Here is a 13225-nt window from a genome sequence, read left to right as displayed (position 1 = left end):
AAGTTTCTTATAGGTAATTATCACTGCATTATTAAAATGAGTCAAGTAAGTATTCTTTATCCAGTTAGGATCACGGTTACTTGGGTATACACATTTATCTAAACTCATTAAGTTATTCACTTAGGATCCATACATGTCGCTATAACTTTTATCTCAAAAAACAAATAATAAAAGTATATAAATAAAATTTCCTTCCCTTCCTTTTTAAAAATAAAATATCCAAATACCAACTGATCCAAAAGCCTTACACAGGGAAATACAACACTTGGAAGATGCATTTGATTGTATCTTATGACATTATTAAAGTATGGATTTAATCATGATTGCTTCAAATAGTATAAGAAACATGTAGTAAGATGTTAATTGAAAAATAAATACAATACACTAGAGAAAATGTAATCACAATAATGGTAAAATATGTTTAAGTACAAGACTAAAAGTTAACATATCTAAATATTAACAGTAATTGTCATAATAGAATTATGAATGATTCCTTCTTTTCATTTTTCTGTGTTTCAACATGTTATATAATGAGCCTCATTAAAGCAAGAAAAAAACCTTTTTATAAAATTATGAGTAAAGTGCTGCTCACAGTTACTCCCTGCCCCCTCTCCACTCAGTTCTTGAGAAAATTAGTGGGCCTGGATGATACTGTACCTAATCAGGAATAAGAATTCATCGAAAAGGATCCAACACGAAGTCTGCGAAAAAATACAGTCCAACACTCCCTTCGAAAAGGAAATAAATTAGCAAATTTATAACAACACTGGAAATAAGGTTTACCAGCTGACCAGAAAAGTGTAGGCTTCTAGAAGTGATAGAGCAATGACAAATAGATGAGCAACATATACCAAAAGAGCTGAGGAACCCCTCTCAGAAGACAAATAAAACATCCCAAAGGTGGTTTTTTCCCAGAAGAACTCCAGAATGATACCACAGTCAGAGGCAATGAAGGCAGGAAGAAGCACGTGACTGTTCTAGGTAATTAACTGAAGAGCGCACAGATAAGACAGCCAATCCCCACCCCCATTACTCTACCCACTCCTCATTCCTTCCCATCTGCCCCCCCCCCCCCCCAGGAGAGTTATCAGTACTCCTTTCTACAACTCAGGTAAGAGACGACCAGAGCAAAACAAAGAGTCTCTGTCTGCCAACAGACACTGGGAGCCTCATTCCCAAAAGTCAAACTTCCTTTATAACTTCTTAGCCACATGTTGGTCCTCTTCTCCCGTAGACTCACCAAGCGTGATGAGTTTGCATCAACTGCCAAACAGGGATCCTCATTTAGCTTGAGAAAATACACTCTAACAGCAATGAACTGTTCAATCTAGAATCTCAACCACAAATAAAGAGCAAACAATTAACACTAAGTATTTAAGGAACTTAACACTGTAAAAGAGATGTTCTGAACTCAATAAATACCTATTACAGGGGAAAATTTTAACTGAAAAAAACCTTAAAATATTAGAGGAAAAAATAGTATAAACATTAGAAAGAAAAAGACAAAACTATTATTATCTAACAATGTGAATGCCCATCTAGGACACACAAGGCAGTCTACTAATAAAATTTTAGAACAAACAGAGAATTTAGTTAGATGGATACAAGATCAACATATAAGAGTTAATAGGTTTTTTTTAGACCTGAAACAACTAAATAGCATGTACTTAAATAACCCATAATAGCCAATAACATATTCATAACTAAGCTTAACAAGAGATGCACATTTATGAAGAAGGCTGTAAAATTTTATTGAAGAAAGTAAAAAAGGCTCTAAAGTAATAGAAGAGCAAACTATCTTTCTAAATGGGAAGACCCAGTATTGAACGATATTAGATCTCTCTAAATTTATAAATAAATTTGATAAAATTTTCAATCAAAATCATAAAAGGATGTTTAAATGAAATGAAATAAAATATAATAAAATGAAATGAAATAGATAGTACAGTTTTAGAAAGAAAAATGAGGAGGGACTTTCTGGACCACTTTAAATTTGAAGAATAGTGTGGCATTGTTGCAAGAATCAATAAATAGACCAAAATGAAAAGATAAATCATGTGGTATTTCAAATCAGGAGAGAAAAGACCAACAATTCAATAAATGATGTTAGAATAACAGGCTAGCTATTTACAGAAAGATTAAAAACTAAGCTCAATACATAAAAGGTATTAAAAATTCTATAAATATTAGGAAAAATACAGGAGAACTTTATGTCTTAATCTTTAAGTAGGGAATACTTTCATAAGCAAAGACAAGAAAGTCATAAAATGCAAAGATTTTAAAAATTAACTATTTTAAATACTGTAAATATTATAAATAAAATTCAAAGATGAAATACTGACTGGGAGACAAAATTTCTGACATCTATGAGAGATAGGTATTAACCAACATAAAGTGCCCCTAGACGGGGCACCTGGGTGTGGCTCAGTTGGTTACACATCTGGCTCTTGATTTCAGCTCAGCTCATGATCTCAAGGCTGTGAGATTAAGTCCCAAGTTGGGTTCCACACTGAGCATGGAGCGTGTTAAGATTCTCACTCTCCCTCTGTCCCTCCCCCACTCTTCTCCACATTCCCCTCCCTTCTCCTCCACACTGCCCACACATGCTCTCTCTCTCTCTCTAAAAAAAAAAAGAAGAAAGAAAAAGAAAAAAGTGCCCTTAGAAATCAATAAAGAATAAAAAAAAAGCCTAACAAAAACAAAGAAATTCAGAGAAGAAATATGTATCTAATGAATATTTTTAAAATATGCTGAACTTCTACTATAATTTGGAATATGCAAATTTTTAAAATAATGAGTTTAAAAACTTACCTAATGGGCAAAATGAAAAAGCAGGGTAATATTGTATTCTGATAAAATGTGTGTAGGAAAACAGACTCATTAGTGAGAAAAATTGGAACAGACTTTTTGAAGTATAATTTTTCAGTACTTATCAAAACTCTACTTATGCATTTTCTTATACCTACAAAAACCACTTCTAGGATTACATGCAACAGACACAGTATCCACATATAAGACTATTCTTTGTAGCATTTTAGGGTAGATGTCTGGACAAGAATAGTAAATGATTAGATAAACAATAGAACAGAAAGTCAATTTTGTAGTAGAAAAATAGGTACTAGCATAAAAGGATAACCAAGATACATTAGTAAAAAAAGAAAATTCTTAAGTGTAAACATACACAGGAAAAGGTCAAGTGAATATATCAATGCATTAAACAGTAATTATTTCTTAGGAACGGGGTGAAGCACTGGGAGAAAGTAAAAAGGAACTTTGTTTTACTACCTATATTTTTATTGTTTGCTTTTTTTTTTTTGAAATGAGCATATATCAAGCAGCAAAAATGATACACTCAGACAAGTTTTTGCCATGGTGACAAGTGTTTACTTAACCAAGATAAAATAATGTGGCCACTTAAAGCAAAGCTATACTTGACGGTACTGTGAGCATGGTTTCCTAGAGCTTCGCTTGCATGGATGGACCTCATTTGGGTAAGCTACTAGAGGTCTTGCTACTTAGACCAGCCCTGTCCCTCCCTTCACACTCAGGCAATTTCTCCTGCCAGTCCAGGGAGAAGTCACATGCAAGCACCAACCCTCTGCCTTCCACAAGCATGCACAGCCCTGTGTCTCTTTTGCCATCTAGATCCAATCTTCCTCTAATCCATGTCAGGTTTCTAGCTCTCCCATCCAGGGATTGCTCTCATCACATAAAGAGAAATGGGGTGCCTGGGTGGCTCAGTGGGTTAAGCCTCTGCTTTTGGCTCAGGTCACTTTCCCAGGGTCCTGGGATCAAGCTCCGCATCGGGCTCTCTGCTCAGCAGGGAGCCTGATTCCCCCTCTCTCTCTCTGCCTGCCTCTCTGCCTACTTGTGATCTCTGTCAAATAAATAAATAAAATATTAAAAAAAAGAGAGAGAGAGAGAGAGAGAGAGAACTGGCAACAGTATACTACAGCACATAAAGTTGACCACTTGGAGGCGACAGTTAAGTGCCTGACTCTCGATTTCCATAGAGGTCATTATCTCAAGAGTCCTGAGATCAAGCCCCCCAGGCTGTTCAGTGCTGAGCCTGGAGCCTGCTTATGATTTTCTCTCTCTCTCTCTTTCTCCTTCTGCCGCTCCTCACTCATGCTTGTGAGTTCTCTCTCTCTCAACCCATCAATCAATCAATAACGTTTATTACTTGTATAGTTCTTTTGAACAAAGAGGGGAAACATTTAAATGTATATACATCGGAATATACATCAGAAGAATTACACAAGAAACAGAAAAAAAAGATAAATAATTCTCTACACTCTCAGAGAAATTAAAGAGGGGGCAGAAATTATATCCAAAGAAGATTTTCATGAGGAGGGATATGAAATTAAAGAGGACGGGCTTTCTGCTCAGCACGGAGCCTGCTTCCCTTCCTCTCTCTCTCTGCTTACCTGTGATCTCAGTCTGTCAAATAAATAAATAAAATCTTTAAAAAAAAAAAAAGAGGAAATAAGAAAGGTGGTGAATATGAACTGGCAGAGTACACAAAAGATATAAAAGTTAACAAAACAAGCACCATAGAAATAAAAAAGATATAGAAATACAAGACAATATAATAAAACTGTTTTTTTAAAGAAAGGCTTGTAAAAATCCAGAAACTTAAATGGCAAAGGACAAAGAAACAAAGATAATTAGAAAGATAGATATGGAAGACAGACCAAATAGAGCCAAATGCAAACTTGACCAATGAAGGAAGTCAAATGAATGGATCTGAAAATAATGTTCAAATATTAAATAAAACACATTTCTGAAATAAAGGGAGACTGGAATCTGGGGCTCAAAGGGACATACCATATCCCAGGGTAAAACAATTTGCTGTAGTCATCAACATGATACATCCTTGTGAGGCTGCTTACCTTTAAGAATAAAAATAGAATTATATGAACATTCAGTCAGAAAAAGCAATTTACCTACCAAGGAGGAAAATCACAATGGCCTCAGATTTCTTCGCAGCCACACCAGTACCAAAAAAAACTGTGAGCCAGCCCTTCTTGGAGAAAATTATTTGATGATAAATTCTCATCAAACAAATACTATAACCAAAAGAACTGAGAAAGAAAGAATTAATGGCATAAAATTGTTTGTAATTTACACTGAACTGATTAAAATATAGAAGGCTGAAAATTATCCAAATGCATAAACATTGAAACATATAAGCAAGCATAGATCTAAGGAAAATGGGCAAGGATTGGGAAAGGGGATCTGGAGAAAAGTATAAATACACTAATTTCCTAAACTTTTATATTAGGAATTAAAAGATATTATTTATTCCTGATATTCCAAGTTTCCTTCTGATATTTCCCTTCTGTCTGAAGAGGTTCCTTTAGCAATTCTTTCACAGTAACATAAGGTCGGTTTAACACTAGGAGAAAAAATGTGAGCCATCATATATTAACAGATCAAAAATGAACAATGACATGATCATCTCAACAGATGCAGAGAAAAAGTATTTTACAAACTTTAACACCCAATTGTGATAGAAATAAGGCAAACTGGAAATAAAACAGAACCTCCTCAATCCAATAAATCTATCTACATAAAACCTGGAGAAGGAAAACTACTAAATAGGAATTCAAAAAGACTACGCCAATGGAGAATCATACCATGTTCATCAATCAAAAAATACAACACTGTTAAAATAAGAGACCAATTCTCCTCAAATTGATTTATAGATATGACATAATTCCAAAATGTGTTTTTTAATAAATTACAAGCAGATTCTAAAATTCATATAGAGATGTAAAACACCTAGAAAAGCCAAGGAAAAGAATAAGTTGGAAGCCTTTCAAAAAAGAAAAACAAAATTGGAAGTCCTTTTTTTTTTTTAAGATTTAACTGTACTTATTTTAGAGAGAGAAAGGAGGAGGAGGAGAGAGAAAGCAGAAGCACGAGGGTCAGAGGAAGGAGAGAGAAGCTCAAGCAGACTCTGCCCTGAGCACAGAGCCCAACATCAGGCTCAATCTCAGGATTCGAGCCAAAACCAAGAGTGGGATGTTTACCAACAGCACCACCAGGCATCCCCAAATTGGAAGTCTTAAACTCCTACTTAGTATTGTGTGTACACTTAAACTCAATATAAATCTACAGTAACCAAGTGAGTCTGGTATTGACATAAAAATCTATGGAGCAAAGCAGTGAGTCCAGCAATGGACCTATATACATATATAGCTCACTGATTACCAATGTGTAAAGGTACCAATGTGTTTCAGGGTGGAAAGGATATTCTTTTCAACATATAGTGCCAAAAAATTGGATTTCACATACAAAAACAAAAGAGAAAATGTCAAACTCCTCTTCACACCACATCCAAAATTTAGCTCAGAAAGGATAGACCTAAATGTAAGAGTTGATTTTTTTTAACTTGTAGAAGAAAACATAGGAGAAAATGGTTTTTTATACCTCTAATTACACTAGATTTCTATAAAAACATAAACCACAAAACTAAAAAAGAGTGTAAATTAGACTTCAAAAATGAAAAACCTTGCTCTTCAAAAGATACTGTAAGGAAAATAAAAAGGCAAGTCATAGACTGGGATAAAGTATTTGCAAAACATACAGCTGATAAAGTATTTGTTGGGAGAAAATCTAAAGGAGATTTATGACTCAGTAAGGTAAACAATCCAATTAAAAATTGGAAAAATTTTTTGAAAAAAATACTTCATCAAATAAAATAGATAAGTGAGAATATACAAAGATGCTCAATATCATTAGTCACCAGGAAAATGCATATTAAAGCCACAAACCACAAAAAGGCATAAGAATTTTTTTTAAATGTACAATACTTTTTTTTTTAAAGATTTTATTTATTTATTTGACAGACAGAAATCACAAGTAGGCAGAGAGGCAGGCAGAGAGAGAGAGAGGGAAGCAGGCTCCCTGCTGAGCAGAGAGCCCAATGCGGGACTTGATCCCAGGACCTTGAGATCATGACCTGAGCCGAAGGCAGCGGCTTAACCCACTGAGCCACCCAGGCGCCACTAAAATGTACAATACTTAATGCTGGTGAGAATGTGGAGCAACCAGTTCATTCATATGCTGTGGGTAGAAATATAAAATGGTACAACCATGTGAGAAACAGTTAAGCAGTTTCTTCTTAAGTGGAAATACACTCTTACCATAAAACTCAGCAATCTCACTCCTAAGCATTTACACAAGAGAAATAGTAACATATGCCCAAAGACATGCATTTGAATGTTCACAACCACTGTTTTCATTAACCAAAAATAAAATTTGTAAACAACCCAAGTGTCCATCAAGTGGTGAATATAAACAAATGTGTTGTATATCCATTTGATGGAATACCAAATGGAAAAGTTCAGACAAAAAAAGACTGCATATTATATTGTTCCATCCATACAAAATTCTAGAAAGGGCAAAACTACAATGACAAAAAGCCATTTAGGGATTGCCAGGGGCCGGACATGAGAAGAAGCAAGAAAGGAGGCAGAGGGAACTTTCTGGAGTGATAGATACGTTCTATGTCATGATTGTGGTAGTAATGACATGATAGTAATATAAACTGTTTTTGTGTAATTATACAAAAATACAACTTATGGGGCACCTGAGTGGCTCAGTTGGTTAAGAGTCAGACTTCAGCGGGGGTCGTGGTCCCAGGGTCCTGGGATGGAACCCCATGTTAGGCTCTCTGCTCAACCGGGAGTGTGCATCTCCCTCTCCCTCTGCTGCTCCCCTTGTTTGTGTTCTCTCTGTCAAATAAATAAATAAAACATTTTTTAAAAATACAACTTATAAAACTGTATTTTTATGTAATTACACAAAATAAAACTGCATGCATTTGTCAAAACTCAGAATTGCCAACTTAAAATTATCAAATTTGTGTTATATTCATTAAAAGTGGTATTTTTTTAAAGCAGGAAACTAGAAAGAAGGTCATATTCCACAACAAAAATTCCATAATCAAAGTCTGATCTCATAGCTAGGATGCTTTATATTCTTTGTAGATGATTATTGTAAACTTGAAAACCCTATAAGAATCCTCCAAAAACTAGCAGAAATAATGTGACAATTCAGTTAGATGACTGGTTATGAAAGTAATACATAAAGATAGCGAGCTTTACTACACATGCAAATAATGTAAAAAAAATCATAATAGAGGAAAACATCACCTTTAAAAATTCACAAATATACAAACTGATGGTTGCCAAAGGGGAGGGTGATCAAAGGATGGGCACAATGGGGGAAGGGGAGTGGGAGAGACAGGCTTCCAGGGATGGAATGAATAAATCACGGGGATAAAAGAGGAATATGGTCAACGGTACTGTAATAACATTGCATGCTGACAGATGTAGACGCACTTGTGGCGAGAAGAGCATAATGGATAGACTTGCCGAATCACTACACTCTACACCAGAAACTAGTGTAACATTTGTGTCAACTATCGTCAATAAAAATTATTTTTAATTCATGATTTTATAAAATACATGTGCAACACCTATGGAGAAAGTTCATGTCACTCCTGAGGAAAAAAGGGGGAAAAAAAAGAAAAAGAAAATGGGTAACTATAAAGATATATTCTGTTCTTGGTTAGGAAAATTTTATACTGAAAGTCTTTTTTTCCCCTCTAAATTGAACTACAAAGTAATGACTACATCAATTAATAGACTATACTCTAGAAATAGTTCCAAATATACATTCTTACTTTGATATGATTAATAGGTTACTTCAGATCATTGGAGAAAAGACAAAGTACATAAATAAATGATACTGGGATAACTTTTAAGCTTTTGGAAAATATGTTTACATGCATACCTCACCTCCTAAGTACAATAAATTCTATTTACATCAAAGAGCTATACTAAAAATAAAACCATAAAGTTTAGAAGAAAATATGAGGGTTTTTTTTATAACTATCCTACAGTTGGGAAGACCTACCTAAGATTACATAAAATTCAGAAAGCTAAAAACTAATGAGTTTGACTACATAAAACTTTTAACTATCTGCAATGCAAAAATTTACTGTAACTAAATTCAAATGATATATCACAAACTGGATAAAAACACAAATGACAAAGTGCTAAGTTCCTTAAAATTAAAATTGTTTAAAAGGTAATAAAGAGGCAGCCAGCCAATAGAAAATATAGCAAATAACTAAAGAGGAAATAAGGGTAAAAAGAAGTGCAAATGTCCTATAAAATGAAGAGATGCTCAACTTGACTTATAATTAAAGAAATTAATATAAAATAGGAATGAGGTGCCATTTTTCAGACAGACAAGAAGCCAAAATTTTGTTAATATTTGGCCATGTCCACTGTAGATTCCTAATGCTATAAGAAATAGGACACAAAGCTTTGTAACTATCGGGCAGCAGAGGTTGCCTTTTATTAGAATAATTATTCACTGAGTGCCAGTTTGGCTCCTGTCCCACACAAACAGTGTAAGATACAGAGAGTATGTAGCCTGGGGCACCTTCAACTTGAACCAGAGAATTCCAGATTCAACTCCAGGAGGCATAAAGAATGCACTGGGAAACTGTATCCTCACTTTGATCAAGCTCTACTGTGGTGCTTCTCAAACTTTGGCAAATATCAGAATCATATGGAGGGCTTGTTAAAACACAGAAGATTGCTGGGCCCTGCCTTGAGAATTTATGATTCAGGAGGTCAAGGGTGGGACCTGAGAACAAGCATTTGTAACAAGTTCCTAGGTAATGATGCTATTTCTGGGTCAGGGACCACACTTTGAGAACCTCTGGTCCAGGAACTATCCCTTGCCCTGCTTGTTTGCTGTCTCAGCAGCAAACTGAAATAAAAGCAAAATTGATTAGAGTCCCATTGCCAATCTTCAAAGCCAGACCAGCCCTCTGTGGTTTGGCTTAGCTTAACAATTGGTAAAAACATGGATAATAAAATCCTTTCCCACAGTGCTAGTGAGAGAATAAACATATGCAGCCTCTCTCCCTTTGCCAATATTTCTCAGAATTCATATGCATAGATCTTTGGTCCAGGAATTCCATTCCTAGGTATTTATCCTCCATACATGCTCTCCACAGAATGCACAGAGATTATACCTACAAAGAAAGATGCTTATTGTAGTATATTGCTAATAGCTGGAAACCAAAACAAATGTCAGTCATTTGGGAATTGTTGAAATAAATTGGGATACATCTCAAGGGACGACTTTGCAGACATTAGGATAAATGTGGTAGATTCATCATATTGAAATGGAAAGATGCCCACAGTGTAATGCAAAAGATAAATTACAAAATAGTAAATGCCGCATGATCCATTTTTTTTGTCAAAATTAAAAAGATGTATCATATATAAGGTATGACAAATGGTATAAATAATATGCTATATAGAAAGATATGATAGATATGTATGCACAGTGTCTGCACGTGGGTGTGTGTGTCTCTGTGTGTGTGTGTGTGTGTGTGTGTGTGTGTGTGTGTGTGTAAGCAAGGTTTCTGAAAGGCCCCTTATTCACTTAGCCTGGGGAAATGGGACCGGAGCCTCACAGACAATGACACCACCTGGCTGGGGAAAAATACATAGGACACTGAAAGATATTAACTTTAAAACTTCCCTGTTTGAATTACTTCATAACAAGCAAATGCACCCTCTTTAATTTATTTAAAACCCATTTTTTGAAAGTCAATGCAAAAGCCCAAGATGGCAGCGGCTGGAGTGGGCAGGCTGAAGCACGCAGCATCAGTCCTGCTGCCCCGGAGCCCGCCCCTGCCCCGGAACTGTTGGCTGCGGCCAGCTGGATCACAAGGAGGTTGTTGATCATTAAGACAATCCTAGAAATGTGGGGTCCCTTGACAAGGCAGTAAAAAAGGGTGGAACTGGATTGGTGGGGGCTCTAGCATATGGTGACCTAATGAAATTGCAGATTCAAATGGATGAAAAGGATAAATCTGTGGACACCAGGTTTAAAGCATCAGGCTGTGGGTCTGCTCCTGCCTCCAGTTCCTTAACCACTGAATGGGTATAAGGGAACACTGGAGAGGAACGCCTTGACCATCAAGAACACAGACAACCAAGGAGCTGTGCCTCCCAAGGCTTGCCAAGGATCAAATCAAGGCTGCCCTAGCAGATTATAAACTGAAACAAGAAGCAAAGAAAGGAGAGGCAGAGAAGGAATGAGGCCTCAGAAAAGCGAAGCATACAGCTGTCTTACCTGTTGTCTGTCCACCTGCTGTGCAATCACTGTAGGTGCTCAGCAGCACCCCACACTGCAGTAAAAGAGCTCTGAGACTCTGCACTGCCTTTGCTAGTCGTCTGGTGGCTCCCAAGCAAAATACACAGGTTGCTCCTTCCAAGTCCTGTGGTCTCTTTCAGTCCACTTTTATCACCTTAACTCAGTTTGTGTATATTTTGAATTGTGTGCATGGCCTCAAAACTGAAATCAGTCGCAAAATCGCAAGTGTGGTAGTCCATGAAGTGTGCAAATATCTAACATCACCTTTCCCAAGAATATGTCTTGGGAAAGATTACCAGTAGAAGGCCTTGGTATGATTCTTTGATACAACCAATTATTGTACATAAAACAGATTTGCATATATAAATAGATTAATATATATATTAATATATATATTAACATGGTCTTACATGTTATATACATAAGCCTCTCTTGGATCCCTCACTCATCCCAGGGTCCTGCCCAGAGCCCCTTGGGGCTCTCAGATGCTGGACTGTGATGACATGCTCACTTTCTGAGCAAACTGAACAGTAAAATCCATGAGCAGAGACGGCCAGATGTGTGTCACATTTTTATGGAATGGGAGAGAAAAGGGAAAGGAGAGAGCCATCTCTTTTCATTGTACTTTGCAAAAAAATAGACTGACCCCTCCCCCCCCCAAAAAAGTGAATGCATGAGCAATAACCTAAACCTTTAATGTCTTGATGTTAATTTTTCTCTATCAGTTATATACGGTTTGCCAGGGCCTCTATCTGGGAATTTTTTTCTTTTTTGGCCTAGGTTTTTTTAATCACTGTGTATAACTGAAATTAAAAAAACAATGCTTCATGGAAAAAATGTTAAAAATAAGATAGGAAACAGGAATTTAAGGAGCAAGATGGCAGAGGAGTAGGAAACTGAATATCATCAGGTCCTAGGAGTTCAGCTAGATAGTTATCAAACCATTCTGAACACCTACAAACTCAAAAGGAGATAGAAGAGAAGAAGAGCAGCAATTCTAGGAACAGAAAAATCGACCACTTGGTCAGTAGGACTTGTGGAGAAGTGAATCTGAAGTGGCAGGAAAATAGACCACAGAGGGCTGGCAAGTAAGAGAGCAGCAGAGCACAAAATCAGAACTTTTAGAAGTCTGCTCCATGAGGGACATCACTCCAGAGGCTAAGCCGGGGATGGAGCTCTCAAGGGGACAGTGAGGTCTCGGGACACGCAGGGTCACAGAAAGACCAGGGGTGTCTGAGTGTGGCAGAGCTCCCAGGTATCAGAGGAGGGAAGACAGCTAAAGAGATGGGGCTGAGGACTGGAGTCTCAGCTCAGGGTTACCTTAAACCATGATCCAAGGCATAGTTGGACCACTGCTCTTCGAGCAGGGACCTGACAAGTGGCAGATCCAGAGAGACGTCTCCTTCCTCCTCCCTCCTCCTCCTCCCTCCTCCAGTAGGAGAGGCACGGGAGTACACTGCAGGAATCTGCTGGGTTTGGAGGCTCCAAATGGGGCCATGTGAGAGAGATAGAAACACTCAGTCACAGGCCAGGTGAGCACGGAGTACAACCAGAGACCAGGGAGAAGGGAGGCATTGACTGCTTTTCTCTAAGGGCACACTGAGGAGTGGGGCCCTCAGATCTTGCCTCCCACGAGGCTCTAGATTAGGAGGCCGCTATTTTCATTCCCGTCCTCCAAAGCTGTACGGAAAGGTTCAGGGAACAAAAACTACCAAGAGCGAACCTGAGCAGATTACTTAGCCTGGCCCCTGGCAAGAGCAGTGTAATTCTGTCTCAGGCAAAGACATCTGATACTCACTGCAAGAGGCCCCTCCCCCAGCAGATCAGCAGGAACATCCAGCCAACACCAGTTCAGTGAACAATGAGAACTGCGGAACTCCAGAGCTAGGGGAAAGCAACACAGAATTCATGGCTTTTTTCCTATGATCTTTTAGTCTTTCAAAGTTAAATTTTTTTTTAATTTTACTTTTTCCTTCTATTTTTTTAATTTTTCCTCTTTCCTATTTTAATGTTTTTAACTATTTTATCT

General features: G+C 37.1%; 1 long non-coding RNA gene and 1 pseudogene across 4 annotated transcripts in view; one reads left to right on the top strand and one right to left on the bottom strand.

Annotated features, from left to right (window-relative positions):
- The window catches only part of LOC123940098, a 315785-nt gene that overhangs the window by 241509 nt on the left and 61051 nt on the right, over nt 1–13225 (bottom strand). For 3 of the 4 annotated variants that reach the window (XR_006818031.1, XR_006818028.1, XR_006818030.1), the window contains exon 4: nt 12995–13080. The exons of the other annotated variant lie outside the window; for it this stretch is intronic. This is a non-coding gene — a long non-coding RNA (uncharacterized LOC123940098). The remainder of the gene's footprint in view (nt 1–12994; nt 13081–13225) is intronic. 4 annotated transcript variants of the gene reach the window in all.
- LOC123940096 lies at nt 10665–11141 on the top strand (annotated as a pseudogene).

The sequence above is a fragment of the Meles meles genome, chromosome 4, assembly GCF_922984935.1.
Source record: "Meles meles chromosome 4, mMelMel3.1 paternal haplotype, whole genome shotgun sequence".
Classification (NCBI taxonomy): Eukaryota; Metazoa; Chordata; class Mammalia; order Carnivora; family Mustelidae; genus Meles; species Meles meles.
This window is presented reverse-complemented; position numbering and strand designations above follow the sequence as displayed.